Consider the following 15925-nt stretch of genomic DNA (forward strand, 5'->3'; position numbering starts at 1 on the left):
TAAATTTCCCCTCAGCAATTATTCCACAGCTGCCAAAGGAATTTAAAAAAATGCAATGCCTTGGCATTGTCAGTTGTAGCATACCACTTAGCTGCCTTTGACTCCATTTCATCTTGGAGCTGTAACATGTCTGGTACAGCAGCACTCAGTGGTGGCGTCACTTCTTTCAAGTCACGATAGTCCACTGTTAACCTCCACTCTCTGTCAGACTTTTGCACTGGCCATATGGGACTGTTAAAGGGTGAGTGAGTCTTGCTGATTTCTCCTTGGTTCTCCAGTTGATGAATCAGCTCATGGATGGGAGCCAGAGAGTCTCTGTTCATGCAATATTGCTGCCGGTGCACCGTCCTGGTAGCAATTGGTACCTGCTGTTCTTAAACTCACAGAAATCCCACAACAAAGGGATCTTCTGAGAGGCCAGCCAGGGTAGATAGCTGTTTGATCTTCTCTGTGTTCACAGTGTTTACACCAAAAGCCCATTGGTACCCCTTTGGGTCCTTGAAGTACCCTCTCCTGAGGTAGTCTATGCCAAGGATACAACGGGCCTCTGGGCCAGTCACAGTGGGGTGCTTTTCCCTCTTCTCCCCTGTTAAGCTCACCTCAGCCTCCAGTACAGACAATTCTTGGCATCCCCCTGTCACTCCAGAGATCCAGATGGGTTCTGTGCCCCTATGCCTTGATAGCACCAGCGTACACTGTGCACCAGTGTCTACCAAAGCCTTGTATTTCTGTGGGTCTGATGTGCCAGGCCATCGAATCCACACAGTCCAGAATACCTGGTCATCCCTTTCCTCCTCCTGGCTGAAGGCAGGGACCCTCTATTTCTGCTCCTGGTCAGAGTATTCACTGTCTGACCCTTTCAGTGCCAGACCAGAAGTCACCTCACCAGGATCAAGGGAGGTGATCTCAGTCCTTCTTCTATGTCTGGGAGATCTCTGATCGCTTTCTTGCGTCTCTACAGCAACTAAGCTGACAGCCTTCTTGGGTGTCCCCTTCTTAACAGCTGTCTTCCCTCTCAGTTCACATATACGGGCTTCCATCTTAAAGGTGGGCTCACCATCCCACTTCCTCATGTCCTCCCCCTGGTCACACAGGAAGAACCAGAGTGCACCACATGGCATGCGCCTGGGGCTCCCTTTCCCCCTGACTGGGGCAGGAGGGGACTGACTCCGTGGTGTGCCCCAGACAGCCAAGGCACTGGCCCATGGAGATGAGGAGGGACAGAGATTTTCCTCGAAGTTTTGGAGCCAGGAAGATGTTCTAGGCAATGTATTGTTGCCAAGCTGTCTCAGCTGCTGTCGCGCATCAGTTTTTACCCTTTCTTAAATATGTTATCACATAGGCACCATCAACGTCACTGATTGGCTCAGCTTTGGCCAATGGCAGTTCCTTGGAGCAGGCTGGAACTGGCTCCATCCAACATGGGGGCAGCTTCTGGCATCTTCTCACAGAAGCTGCCCCTGCAGCCCCCCCACTACCAAAACCTTGCCACGCAAACTCAGTACATTCCACCCCTCACCTCTGTGAATCACATATTCAAGAATTATCATTAAAATACACATTCATCACACGATCTACAATCTTCACAAACTTCACTTATATCAACAAAAAGAATTTCCCACACCAAAATAAAAATAACATCATCACAACATCGAGAGAAGTGGACAATTTACACACACTCCACCCCTCATCCCTTCACCACAATCACAACAGAAATTCCCCACAATTCTTCTGCTCTCTAGCAATGTTCAGTGCATGTTTTGCCAGTTACCTCTCCCAGTTACTGTCCTTATCTCTAATTCCTCATGCCCCATGTTGAGTGCCACAAAGGACTGTGGTGGGTTGACCATAGCTGGCCACCAGGTGCCCACCAAGCTGCTCTATCACTCCACCTCCTCAGCTGGCCAGAGGGGAGAAAATAAAATGAAAAATTCATGGATCGAGATAAAGACAGCTTAATAAAAGAAAAGCAAAGGGCGTGCACAGAAGCAAAGGAAACCAAAAATAGGTATTCTCTACTTCCCATCAGCAGGCAATGTTCAGCCACTTCCTGGTGTGAAATATGTTCATCTGATTCGTGTGATGAAGTGTAGCCTTCTGTACTTTTATGGATTTCTCCTGCACCATAAAAAGGGGTATTTTACAGGAGATTCGAGTAAACTACTTTGCTGGTATATCAGCTCAAACCAGTTTGACCACTGACTGCATAGTATTGTGTAAAGAGAAACTTGTAAAGAGAAACTTATAAAGTGCATGCATAAAGTTTGGGGTCATCCTGGGGGCACGCTGAGGAAGATTCGAGAAGACTCTAGAAGGAGAGGAGGGCATGTGCCGAAGAAGACACGCCTATTCATGAATATGTATTAGCAGACAGGATCACCCTGAGGAAGATTCGAGAAGACTCTAGAAGGAGAAGAGGGCATGCGCCGAAGAAGACACGCCTATTCATGAATATGTATTAGCAGACAGGATCACCCTGAGGAAGATTCGAGAAGACTCTAGAAGGAGAAGAGGGCATGCGCCGAAGAAGACACGCCTATTCATGAATATGTATTAGCAGACAGGATATAAACCAAGAACAGGAACTGTACCGCATGCGTCTTGGTGGAGCGGAGACTCCCGGCACACCCAGCGCTGTTTGCTTGCCTCTATTCGCTTAATAAATTGTAAATTTGAATTGGAATCCTGTTTGGGACTCAATCATTTATCACAATTGGGGGCTCGTCCGGGATGGTCTTGGTTCCTGAATTCTGACTTGATCTAGGAGGGGCGCCCCACCATTTGGTGGCTCCTGATCGGGTCGGGTCGGGACTAACGCCATCCTGAACCTGAATAGGGGCAAGCAAAGAATTTGGTTTTTTTTTTATGAGCTCCCTTGCCAGCTGCAGCAGTTTATTTTGCCCGTAATTCTGCGCGCAAAGATCCGAACGAAGACAACAGGGTCGTAAGTATTTAAGGTGTATACCATTCGGTTGGGTGGGATTTGGTTGCCTGTGTGTGTAAGAGTGTGACTGAGAGGGAACCTAGTTCCGAAGCGATTGTGGAGGTCTTCTAACCGCAGTTCCAATCTCCCGCGAGGGACTTGGCCGGTGAAGGACCGAAGCGATTCCTATGGGATTCATGGGTGGGTGATAGGTCCTAAACCCCCTGCAAGACACTCTTACTGGTAGCCAAGGGCTGTAGGAATTGCCACAGTAAAAATTCCTAGATGGGTCAGATGAAATCGAGAACCCAGGACCAGAAGAAAGGGAGCGAATTACCAGAAATACCTCCGGAGAGTCCATTAGGAATAATGATTAAAAATTGGAATGATAGGGGCCCCAGAAAAGGAAAAAGTAAATTAAAATTAGTTCAATATTGTATGGTAGAATGGCCAAAAGAACCTTTGAGACCACATGTCTTTTGGCCTGTTTTTGGATCTTTTGAAGACTGGGTCTGCCAGGCTTTAAATATATATGTTAATCCGAAGGAACCTTTTAGTCAAGAGGAAAGCGATTATGCCTCACTATTTACATTAAAAACAGATAAAAAGTTTGAGGAAGAGGAGAAAAGTGAAAAGGAAAAAGAAAAAGATGATAAATGGGAACCACTGGGTAACCTACCGCCTCCATATCCTAATAATCCGTCTTCGGCGGCGGCTCCCCCTCCGGTGGCCGTAGTACCTCTACCAGTACCACCGTTGCCCCTACCTCCACCACCAACAGCACCGGAATTAGATCGACCTCCGGCTGCATGTATGAGAAGTAGGACTGCTGTATCTGAGGGAGCTTCTCTGTATCCCTTACGAGAAGTACCCCTCAGAGGCAATCAGGGAGGCATCGGGTTTGTGGCAGTCCCATTAAATAATCATACAGGGAATAAGGTGAGAGGTTCCCCGAGGCCGAATACAGTGGCTGGGACCGCACTCCTTAGAACACAATTTGTAGCTAAATCCTGGGGGGATATAAGACTTAGAGAAGCCCAGAAAGTCCATGTTAGGAGGGACAAAGAAAAACAAAAAGCAAAAGATCGAGAAAGATTTACAATTCCCGTCTGTTACTACTGTAACAAGAGGGGACATGTTCAGAAGAAGCAGGGACAGGATATAGAAAATGTTCAAAGAAGATTACGGGTGTCAGGGGCTCTATCTTCTGGGGACTTCAACATCAACAGAGCCCTTGATAAAATTATTAATTGGTCCCCATAAAGAGGAAGTTTTATTTTTAGTGGATACAGGGGCTGAAAAATCAACCATTCAAAAACTTCCAAAAGGGACAGAAAAAGGGAAGAGTTATATGTCAGTAGTAGGAGCAAAAGGAGAGCCTTTTCTTAATGATTTATTTTGCTCTCTGAAGTGGAATACAATTTATTAGGACGGGATTTGATTTTGAAGTTAAACTTGAGCATTCAGAGTCAAGGGGACAAATTGCAGATTAAATTATACACTTTAACACAAGAAGATGAAGAAGCTATTAACCCCTCAGTGTGGTATAAAGAAGGGGAAACTGGAAAGATAAAAATGGACCCCATAAGGGTTCAAATAATAGATCTGCACCGCCCAATTAGAATCAAGCAATACCCTATACCTATGGAGGGTCGAAAAGGATTAAAACCTGTAGTTGACAGACTTCTGGAAAAAGGAACCCTAGAATCATGTATGTCACCTCATAACACGCCCATTCTTCCCGTAAAGAAACCGGACGGGTCATACAGGATGGTGCAGGACTTAAGAGCTGTAAATCAGCGAACAATCACTAAATTCCCTGTAGTGGCAAATCCTTATACTTTATTGAGTCATATATCTCCCAAACATACTTGGTATAGTGTAATAGATTTGAAAGATGCTTTTTGGGCCTGTCCTCTGGATGAGGGATCCAGAGATTATTTTGCCTTTGAGTGGGAGGACCCCGAAACAGGACGAAAACAACAATTAAGATGGACTGTGTTACCACAAGGGTTTACGGAGTCACCAAATCTATTTGGACAAACTTTAGAGAAAATCTTACAAGATTTCACAATACCCAAGGAGGTAAAATTATTGCAATATGTGGACGATTTATTAGTAGCAGGAGAAACGGAAGAGGGGACCCGAAAAGCCACCATTAAATTGTTAAATTTTCTAGGGGAAAAGGGATTAAAGGTGTCCCGATCAAAGCTACAGTTTGTAGAACAAGAAGTAAAATACTTAGGACATTGGCTGAGTAAGGGAAGGAAGAAGTTAGATCCTGATAGGGTATCTGGGATTCTATCCTTAAGACCCCCACAAACTAAAAAGGGAATTAGGCAAATATTGGGATTATTAGGATATTGTAGACCATGGCTTGAAAATTATAGTGAAAAAGTAAAATTCCTATATGAAAAATTAACTAATAACCAACTTAAGTGGTTTATTGAAGATGATCAGAGATTTGAGGAAGTAAAAAAGGCATTAATACAAGCACCTGTATTGAGCCTCCCAGATCTAGAAAAACCTTTCTATCTCTTTGTGAAGACATCAAGCCAGACAGCATATGGAGTTCTTACTCAAGACTGGGCAGGAATCAAAAAACCTGTGGGTTATTGTTCTAAGTTACTTGATCCAATAAGCAGAGGATGGCCTGCTTGTCTCCAAGCTTTGGTTGCTACAGCATTATTAATAGAGGAAGTTAGGAAGATTACCTTTAGTGCTCCTTTAAAAGTGTATACCCCACACAATGTCAGAAATGTTTTACAACAAAAAGCGGAAAAATGGTTAACGGACAGCCGGATCCTAAAGTATGAAGCAATACTAATAGACTCCCCTGACTTAGAACTGAGGGTGACTTCTGCTCAGAGTCCAGCACAATTTTTGTTTGGAGAACCATCAGAGGAATTGCAACATAACTGTTTAGAGGTAATTGAGACCCAGACAAAGGTGAGACCAGATTTAAGAGATGCTGAGTTGGAAAATGGAGAAGCGCTGTTTATAGATGGCTCCTCCCGAGTGGTAGAAGGGAAGAGGAAATCGGGTTATGCAATAATTAATAAGGACTTAGAACTTGTGGAATCAGGACCTCTGAGTCCATCATGGTCAGCTCAGGCTTGTGAGCTGTATGCCCTATGTAGGGCCCTGGAATTATTAAAAGGAAGAAGCGGGACTATATTTACAGATTCTAAATATGCATATGGGGTGGTCCACACTTTTGGAAAAATTTGGGAAGAAAGAGGTTTGATTAATACTCAAGGGAGGAATTTAATACATCAAGAATTAATAGTAAAGATTTTGAAGGCGTTAAGAGAACCAAAGGAGATAGCAGTGGTACATGTGAGGGGACACCAAAAGGGATTAGATTACCGAACTAGAGGAAATAACTTAGCAGATAAAGAGGCCCAGGAAGCAGCCTTGAGGGCTAAAGTTGCCAAAATTAATGTCATACAAACAAAGGAGGACACCAGCAAAGAAGAACGAGAGGAAAGAGAGAAGAAGTTTACCCCAGAAGAACAAACAAAATTGGAACATTTGATACCTAGATATGGGATAATCCAGTACATTGATTCTGACCAGGGCACACATTTTACTTCTAAAATAATAAAACTATTATGTCAATCATTAGGTATTCAGTGGGAATACCACACTCCGTGGCACCCACAAAGCTCGGGGAAGGTAGAAAGAATGAATCAAACAATAAAACAACAATTGGCTAAATTAATGATTGAGACGCAAATGCCCTGGACGAAATGTTTACCATTGGCACTTCTAAACATAAGAACTAAACCATACAGTGAGACTGGATTATTGCCATATGAAATGTTATATGGCATGCCTTATTTTCAAGGAATGCCTCTGGGGAACAATGTAATTGAGGATCATAGTATCCAACAATATATAATTACCATTGGAAAAAGATTAAAAGAATTAAGAGAGATTGGGATGGTGACCCAAACACCACCTTTAGGATTTACAATTCATCAGTTAGAACCAGGAGATAAAATTCTGATAAAAACATGGAAAGAAGGAAACCTATCTCCCCTCTGGGAAGGACCTTTTCTTGTTTTATTAACTACAGAAACAGCTGTGAGAACTGCTGAAAAAGGATGGACAGATGTGTCACGAGTGAAAGGTCCAGTGAAGGAGTGGAAAGTCACATCTGAACGAACTTGAAGAAGCCTGAATCAAAGAGTATAAGCTAAGTTGCTGTGGGAATTTTATTGTGACTACTCCTGTAGAATTGGTGAACAGGGAGACTCCTGAGTGGATATCCATTAGGGAAAACAATTAATAACAGGGATCAGTTTTGCAAATATACTAGTGTATGGGAGGATCAGCAAAGAATAATAATTTTTTAAAAAACGCGAAAAAGGAGCTGGAACTAGAATTTGTCCTTTGTGTAGAAGGTGTTGTTTATTTGTAAGAGCGAAATGTTCTCAGTGCAATAAGTATATTATCTCTCCAAGAGGAGGACAAGAACATAGTTTAAGAAATAATATAGACTTTAGGTGCATCCACTGTGGAACATCCACCCCCTTAGAAGAATTACCATGGGTTAGATTTTATTGTTATCAGTTTAATCAAGTAGTTTTTCTTTTTCTCTCAATTAATTTGGGTACTAAGCCAGCACCCCCTTAAAGGAAGGAAGAGGGCAAGACCGCAGGGGAACTGGTGTTGCGGCTTAAAAAGGGTCTGCCAAGGGCTGCAACCCCTTCGGGCTGTGACCGCCAATCACTATGGCCCTGACCGGACCTCTTCTAGTTCTACTTGGGGTGAGTTCCTTGACTCTGACTACGGCAAATAACTGTAGTCAATGTGTATCCAAAAGAACTCCCTTATCAATATTGGGTTGTCCTGGTTTCAGCCAGGATAGAGCTGGTTTTCTTCACAGAAGCTAGTGTGAGACTGTGTTTTGGATTTGGGATGAGGAACTGTTGATAATGTGCTGATGTTTTGGGTTGTTGCTGAGCCGTCAAGGACAGTCCAGCTTCTTGTGCTGGCCTGCCAGCAAGCAGGCTGGGGGTGCACGGGGAGCTGGGAGGGGACACAGCCGGGACAGCTGACCCAGACTGGCCAAAGAGATATTCCCTACCATCCGACGTCATGCCCAGTACATAAACTGGAGTTGGCCGGGGGGCGGAAATCGCTGCTCGGGGACGGGCTGTCGATCACGGGGTGGTGAGCAATTTCTGTATTGGGCCTCACTTGTTCTTGTACATTCCTTTGTTGGTATTATCATTATTGTTCCCTTCTTTCTTTCTGTCCTATTAAACCATGTTTATCTCAACCCACGAGGTTTTTCCTAATTCTCTCCCCCGTCCCACTGCGGGAGGGAGAGTGAGTGAGCGGCTGCGTGGTGCTTAGTTGCCAGCTGGGGCTAAACCACGACAGTCCTTTTTGGCGCCCAACGTGGGGCACGAGGCTTGAGATAATAACGGTTGCAGGTCACAATATCAGTTTATTTGATTTGCATCATGCTCTCGTCTTTGCTGTACATGTTAAGGATCGGTGTTGGTTTCTGCGGGCTGCTGTACTCTGCAATGATTAGTAATGTCTCGCCTGTGAATTTTGTTTTTAGAGCACTGACCTTGAGCTTAATGTGGTATCATCTGAGCTCTGTACTAAAGCCGTTACTGTATTTTGGCTACAGTCTTGTGGAGACAATTAGCAATTATACTTCTGCCTCTGAAAAGTTTTTTATGGAGGAAATGCAGAGTGGTACCTTTGCTACCCTCTATCATAACATTTCCTCCTCCATCACAATAATTTTTCAGTATTTTGAACACCCTTGGGTAGTTAAAACACCTCTATTGCTACTTCTGGGGAACATTGTTTCGGTTTTGTCTAAGGTTGACAAGCAATTTAAGAGTATCACCCGGAGATCTGCCCCAAGGCTGGATAGTTATGAATGGCAGGGCGTGTGGAACAGCATGGGCAAATGCCTGGGGCAGTGGGCACCTCCGGTGTTTTGGAGCTTCACTCCTGAACAAGTGCAGAATCCTGATAAACTAGCAGAATATTTGGAAGAAGTATGCTGTCAGCCTGGCAGCTCCAAGGAGACACAAATCTTTGCCATGTGCTGGGGCCTGGCCCATGCCTACCGAACCCTATTTAACACTATGCAGAGGGGAGAGAGGCTCTCTGGGTCTGATGGCAATGTGGCAGGCACTGTCACTACTCCAACCCCCACGGCGGGCACTGTAGCTCCTCAGACTGTTGCAGCTGAACCAGAGAACCAGCCCATCCCGGTATCAGTTGCCCCTGTACAAAAGAAGAAATCTTGGAAGCGGAAGTCAGCTCGTTTAGTACGGGAGGAGGAAGATTCTGCTAAGAAGGAGCCAGAGGAAGAGAGTGAGGAGGCAGAGTGCTCTGAAGCAGGGCCATCACAAGCACGGAAGAGGGAAGAGAGCGAGTCATCACTTGAAGAGGAGGAAGAGGAAGAACTTATAAAAGAGACGGTAACTACCCGATCTCTATCCCTGAGTGAATTGCGAGATATGCGAAAGGATTTCAGCCGTCGTCCAGGTGAGCACATTGTCACCTGGCTGCTCCGATGCTGGGATAATGGGGCCAGTAGCCTGGAATTAGAGGGTAGGGAAGCCAAGCAGCTGGGATCCCTTTCTAGGGAAGGGGGCATTGACAAAGCAATTGGAAAAGGTGCACGAGTCCTCAGCCTCTGGAGACGACTCCTGTCGGGTGTGAAGGAAAGGTATCCCTTCAAGGAAGATGTTCTATGTCACCCAGGCAAGTGGACCACCATGGAGAAAGGTATCCAGTACCTGAGGGAGCTAGCGGTGCTGGAAGTGATTTATGGTGACTTGGACAATGGACAATCATCCAAAGATCCAGATGAAGTCAATTGCACGCAACCTATGTGGCGGAAGTTTGTACGGAGTGCACCATCATCATATGCCAACTCATTAGCAGTAATGGCCTGGAAGGACGAGAGACACCAACGGTGGATGAATTGGCTGGCCAACTCCGGCAATATGAAGAAAGTCTCTCTTCCTCCCTACGGGCCTGTGTCTCTGCTATAGAGAAACTGTCCCGGGAGTTCCGGCAATTCAAAGAGGATATGCCCTACCCTCCACCCATACGGACCAGTGTCTCAGCCATTAGGAGTAAGCGCTCTTCTGTTCAAGAGAGAAGATACAGAGGATACACACCACGAGCCACCCTGTGGTTTCAATTGTCTGACTACGGAGAGGACATGAGGAGGTGGGATGGAAAACCTACCTCGACCCTAGAGGCACGAGTACGCGAGCTGCAAGGGAAAACAATTACAAAAGGGGGTTCAGGTTCCTCGAGGAAAATCGTCGCTCCACTTTCCAGTGGGCAGCTTCCCAGAAAGAATAGAAGAGCTGATCTCACCTCTGATCCTCTTGAAGGGACTTCTGATTCCTATTTACAAGAAGTGGGTAACGAGTACTATGAGCAGGATTAGAGGGGCCCTGCCTCCAGCCAGGCGGAGGAGAGGGACAACCGAGTTTATTGGACTGTGTGGATTAGATGGCCTGGCACATCAGACCCACAGGAATATAAGGCTTTAGTGGACACCGGTGCACAGTGTACCCTGATGCCATCAAGCCATATAGGGGCAGAACCCATCTGTATTTCTGGAGTGACAGGGGGATCCCAACAACTGACTGTGCTGGAGGCCGAAGTGAGCCTAACTGGGAATGAGTGGCAGAAGCACCCCATTGTGACTGGCCCGGAGGCTCCGTGCATCCTGGGCATAGACTACCTCAGCAGAGGGTATTTCAAGGACCCAAAAGGGTACCGGTGGGCTTTTGGTATAGCTGCCTTGGAGACGGAAGAAATTAAACAGCTGTCCACCTTGCCTGGTCTCTCAGAGGACCCTTCTGTGGTGGGGTTGCTCAGGGTCAAAGAACAACAGGTGCCGATCGCTACCACAACAGTGCACCGGCGGCAATATCGCACCAACAGAGACTCCCTGATCCCCATCCATGAGCTGATTCATCGGCTGGAGAGCCAAGGAGTGATCAGCAAGACTCACTCACCCTTTAACAGCCCCATATGGCCAGTGCGAAAGTCTAATGGAGAGTGGAGACTGACAGTAGACTATCGTGGCCTGAATGAAGTCACGCCGCCACTGAGCGATGCCGTGCCGGACATGCTAGAACTTCAATATGAACTGGAGTCGAAGGCAGCCAAGTGGTACGCCACCATTGATATTGCTAACGCGTTTCTCTCGATCCCTTTGGCGGCAGAGTGCAGGCCACAGTTTGCTTTCACTTGGAGGGGTGTCCAATACACCTGGAATCGACTTCCCCAGGGGTGGAAACACAGCCCTACCATTTGCCATGGGCTGATACAAACTGCACTGGAACAGGGTGAAGCTCCAGAGCATCTGCAATACATTGATGACATCATCGTATGGGGCAACACAGCAGAAGAAGTTTTCGAGAAAGGGAAGAAAATAATTCAAGTCCTTCTGAAAGCTGGTTTTGCTATAAAACAAAGTAAAGTCAAGGGACCTGCACAAGAGATCCAGTTTTTAGGAATAAAATGGCAAGATGGACGTCGACAGATCCCAACGGATGTGATCAACAAAATAACAGCTATGTCTCCACCAACTAGCAAAAAAGAAACACAAGCATTTCTGGGTGTTGTGGGTTTCTGGAGAATGCATATTCCAAATTACAGTCTGATTGTAAGCCCTCTTTATCAAGTGGCTGAAGGACAAGGTGAATCAAGTCAGTTTGCGGAGGTGAAAGACATCCAGCTGGCTTTAGATATTGCTGAACGAGAAAAATGGCCAGTACTCTATCTTTATACTAACTCATGGATGGTGGCAAATGCTCTATGGGAGTGGCTGCAGCAATGGAAGCAGAGCAACTGGCAACGCAGAGGCAAGCACATCTGGGCTGCTGAATTGTGGCAAGATATTGCTGCCCAACTAGAGAATCTCGTCATAAAAGTACGTCACGTAGATGCTCACGTACCCAAGAGTCGGGCCACCGAAGAACATCAAAACAACCATCAGGTGGATCAGGCTGCTAAGATTGAAGTGGCTCAGGTGGATCTGGACTGGCAACATAAGGGTGAATTATTTATAGCTCGGTGGGCCCATGACACCTCAGGCCATCAGGGAAGAGATGCAACATACAGATGGGCTCGGGATCGAGGGGTGGACCTGACCATGGATGCTATTGCACAGGTTATCCATGAATGTGAAACGTGTGCTGCGATCAAACAAGCCAAGCGGTTAAAGCCCCTCTGGTATGAAGGACGATGGTTGAAATATAAATATGGGGAGGCCTGGCAGATTGACTATATCACACTTCCACAAACTCGCCAAGGCAAGCGCTATGTGCTTACCATGGTGGAAGCAACCACCGGATGGCTGGAAACATACCCTGTGCCCCATGCCACCGCCCGGAACACTATCCTGGGCCTTGAAAAGCAAGTCTTATGGCGACATGGCACCCCCGAAAGAATTGAGTCAGACAATGGGACTCATTTCCGAAACAACCTCATAGACACCTGGGCCAAAGAGCACGGCATTGAGTGGGTGTATCACATCCCCTATCATGTACCAGCTTCCGGAAAAATTGAACGATACAACGGACTGTTAAAGACTACACTGAGAGCAATGGGTGATGGGACATTCAAACATTGGGATAAACATTTAGCCAAAGCCACCTGGTTCGTCAACACTAGGGGATCTACTAATAGAGCCGGCCCTGCCCAATCAAAACTTCTACGTACTGTAGAAGGGAATAAAGTCCCTGTGGTGCATGTGAGAAACATGCTGGGGAAGACAGTCTGGGTTACTCCTGCCTTAGGCAAAGGCAAACCCGTTCGTGGGATTGCCTTTGCCCAGGGACCTGGGTGCACTTGGTGGGTAATGCGGAAGGATGGGGAAGTCCGATGAGTACCTCAAGGAGACTTGATTTTGGGTGAAAACAGTCAATGATTTGAATTGTATTATGTTAATTGTTCAGTATGACATTACTACTATGGCTGCTATCTACCATATCAATGGTATTATAGTAAGAATCACCCAGACTAATGAAGAATGAGCTTCACTGAAACCAAGCAACGTGCAGCAGTGATGAAACCAGAACTGGCTTCAGCAGCTTGCGCCCAACAAATCCCTCGAGATCGACATCTTCGACCTGCAGATCATGGACATGGACCATGCTGGATAACAATCGAACACCACATACCATCTCCTCTGCCCTGAGAGACTGCTATGATGGATGAAGCCCAGAGTCATGGACTGACTGAACTCCATAGACATTTTAAAGTGATGGCCCATGGACTAAGAAAGTGATATCTGTGTGTATATATTAAAAGACAGGAAGAGTAATAATGAATAATTGGAATGTATTGAAAAGTATAGGACCTGGGCATGACATAAATGGTATGGAATAAGGGGTGGATACTGTCCTGGTTTCAGCCAGGATAGAGCTGGTTTTCTTCACAGAAGCTAGTGTGAGACTGTGTTTTGGATTTGGGATGAGGAACTGTTGATAATGTGCTGATGTTTTGGGTTGTTGCTGAGCAGTCAAGGACAGTCCAGCTTCTTGTGCTGGCCTGCCAGCAAGCAGGCTGGGGGTGCACGGGGAGCTGGGAGGGGACACAGCCGGGACAGCTGACCCAGACTGGCCAAAGAGATATTCCCTACCATACGACGTCATGCCCAGTACATAAACTGGAGTTGGCCGGGGGGCGGAAATCGCTGCTCGGGGACGGGCTGTCGATCACGGGGTGGTGAGCAATTTCTGTATTGGGCCTCACTTGTTCTTGTACATTCCTTTGTTGGTATTATCATTATTGTTCCCTTCTTTCTTTCTGTCCTATTAAACCATGTTTATCTCAACCCACGAGGTTTTTCCTAATTCTCTCCCCCGTCCCACTGTGGGAGGGAGAGTGAGCGAGCGGCTGCGTGGTGCTTAGTTGCCGGCTGGGGCTAAACCATGACATGGGTAGAGATGAAGACAGAAGTAGGAAGATTAATTGGAACAAGTAAGGTTATAACCAATTTGAACAGCATCCAGCTGGGGTTTACCCCAGAAGTGTGTAGGAACTAACTTAGAGGCAAAAATTTAAAAACTGAGGACCTTTTCTAATTGTACAGCCCGTACCTGTAATCCGATAAATGTAACTCTTATAAACTTAGAAAAGTGGAAACAGGAAAAAGTAACCAAAATGGGACTTATCATGAAATAGAAACAGGAGTGAAACATGAAATTCCCACAGTTGCTAAAAATCTATTTGTAAATCTTGCTGAAAACATTGCTAAGTCATTGAATATAACTAATTGTTATGTTTGTGGTGGAACAAATCAAGGTGAACGATGGCCATGGGAAGCTATGGAGAGCAATATAAGTAATCCCCAAGTTTGGAAAACAATGGGAAAGGGTACTAGGAAACAACAATGGGTACTCCAAACGAGTATAATTGGAAGGAGTTGTTGGCAAAATACCAAATGGTTGGCCAACTCCTGAAGGACATTATTGGATTTGTGGCAAACTAGCATATGCATATTTGCCAAAGAATTGGACAGGATCTTGTGTATTAGGAACTATAAGACCTAGTTTTTTCCTGTTACCCATAAATCGGGGAGAACGACTAGGAGTCCAGGTGTACATTGGAAAAATAACGAATGGCCTCCTGAGAGAATCATTGCCTATTATGATCCAGCTACATGGGCAGAAGATGGATCCTGGGGCTACAGAACCCCAATATATCAAAACAAAATACCAAGATGCGAACTGCTTTATATCAAAATCACTTAGCTTTGGATTATTTGCTAGCACAAGAAGGAGGAGTATGTGGAAAATTTAATCTTAGTTAGAAATTGATGACAAAGGAAAAGCTGTAAATGAGCTTGTAAAAGAAATAAAGAAAATTGCACATGTCCCAGTAGTTGTATTGGGGATATGTGGGGGATTGTTAATAATTCCATGTTTGATACCTTGTGATTAATCCACTCGGTTATACAAGGAATGCAGATATCTGCAGTATCTATTGATCCTGAACCAGGGAAAGAGAAAACTCATTCCCTTATGACCAATTCGGTAAGTGTTGACTCGATTGGAAATGAAAACACGAATCAATACTATAAAGAAGATGGGGGATTGTGAAATATGTTCATCTGATTTGTGTGATGAAGTGTAACCTTCTGTCCTACATACCCTTGTATGACCGCAAGCCTAAGTCTAGCAGAGTGGTTAATGTATATAGTTCCTGCCTCTTGCGAAAGCCACCTAGCGAACATTCTGGTATATCAGCTCAAACCAGTTTGACCACTGACTGTTGGGGTCATCCTGGGGGCACGCTGAGGAAGATTCGAGAAGACCCTAGAAGGAGAAGAGGGCATGCGCCGAAGAAGACACGCCTATTCTGTACGGCGTGCGTCTTGGTGGAGCGGAGACTCCCGGCGCACCCAGCGCTGTGAGAACTGCTGAAAAAGGATGGACACATGTGTCACGAGTGAAAGGTCCAGTGAAGGAGTGGAAAGTCACATCTGACTAAATTGCGGTGGGAATTTTATTGTGGCTACTCCTGTAATAGAAACAGGAGTGAAACATGAAATTCCCACAGTTGCTAAAAATCTATTTGTAAATCTTGCTGAAAACATTGATGTTTGTGGTGGAACAAATCAAGGTGAACGATGGCCATGGGAAGCTATGGAGAGCAATATAAGTAATCCCCAAGTTTGGAAAACAATGGGAAAGGGTAATAGGAAACAACAATGGGTACTCCAAACGAGTATAATTGGAAGGAGTTGTTGGCAAAATAAAACCTCGAAAAAGGAGCTGGAACTAGAATTTGTCCTTTGTGTAGAAGGTGGTGTTTATCTGTAAGAGCGCATATTATCTCTCCAAGAGGAGGACAAGAACATAGTAATCAAGTAGTTTTTCTTTTTCTCTCAATTAATTTGGGTACTAAGCAAGCACCCCCTTAAAGGAAGGAAGAGGGCAAGACCGGAGGGGAACTGGTGTTGCGGCTTAAAAAGGGTCTGCC

Source organism: Phaethon aethereus (assembly GCF_964289735.1).
Source record: "Phaethon aethereus genome assembly, chromosome: W".
Lineage (NCBI taxonomy): Eukaryota > Metazoa > Chordata > Aves > Phaethontiformes > Phaethontidae > Phaethon > Phaethon aethereus.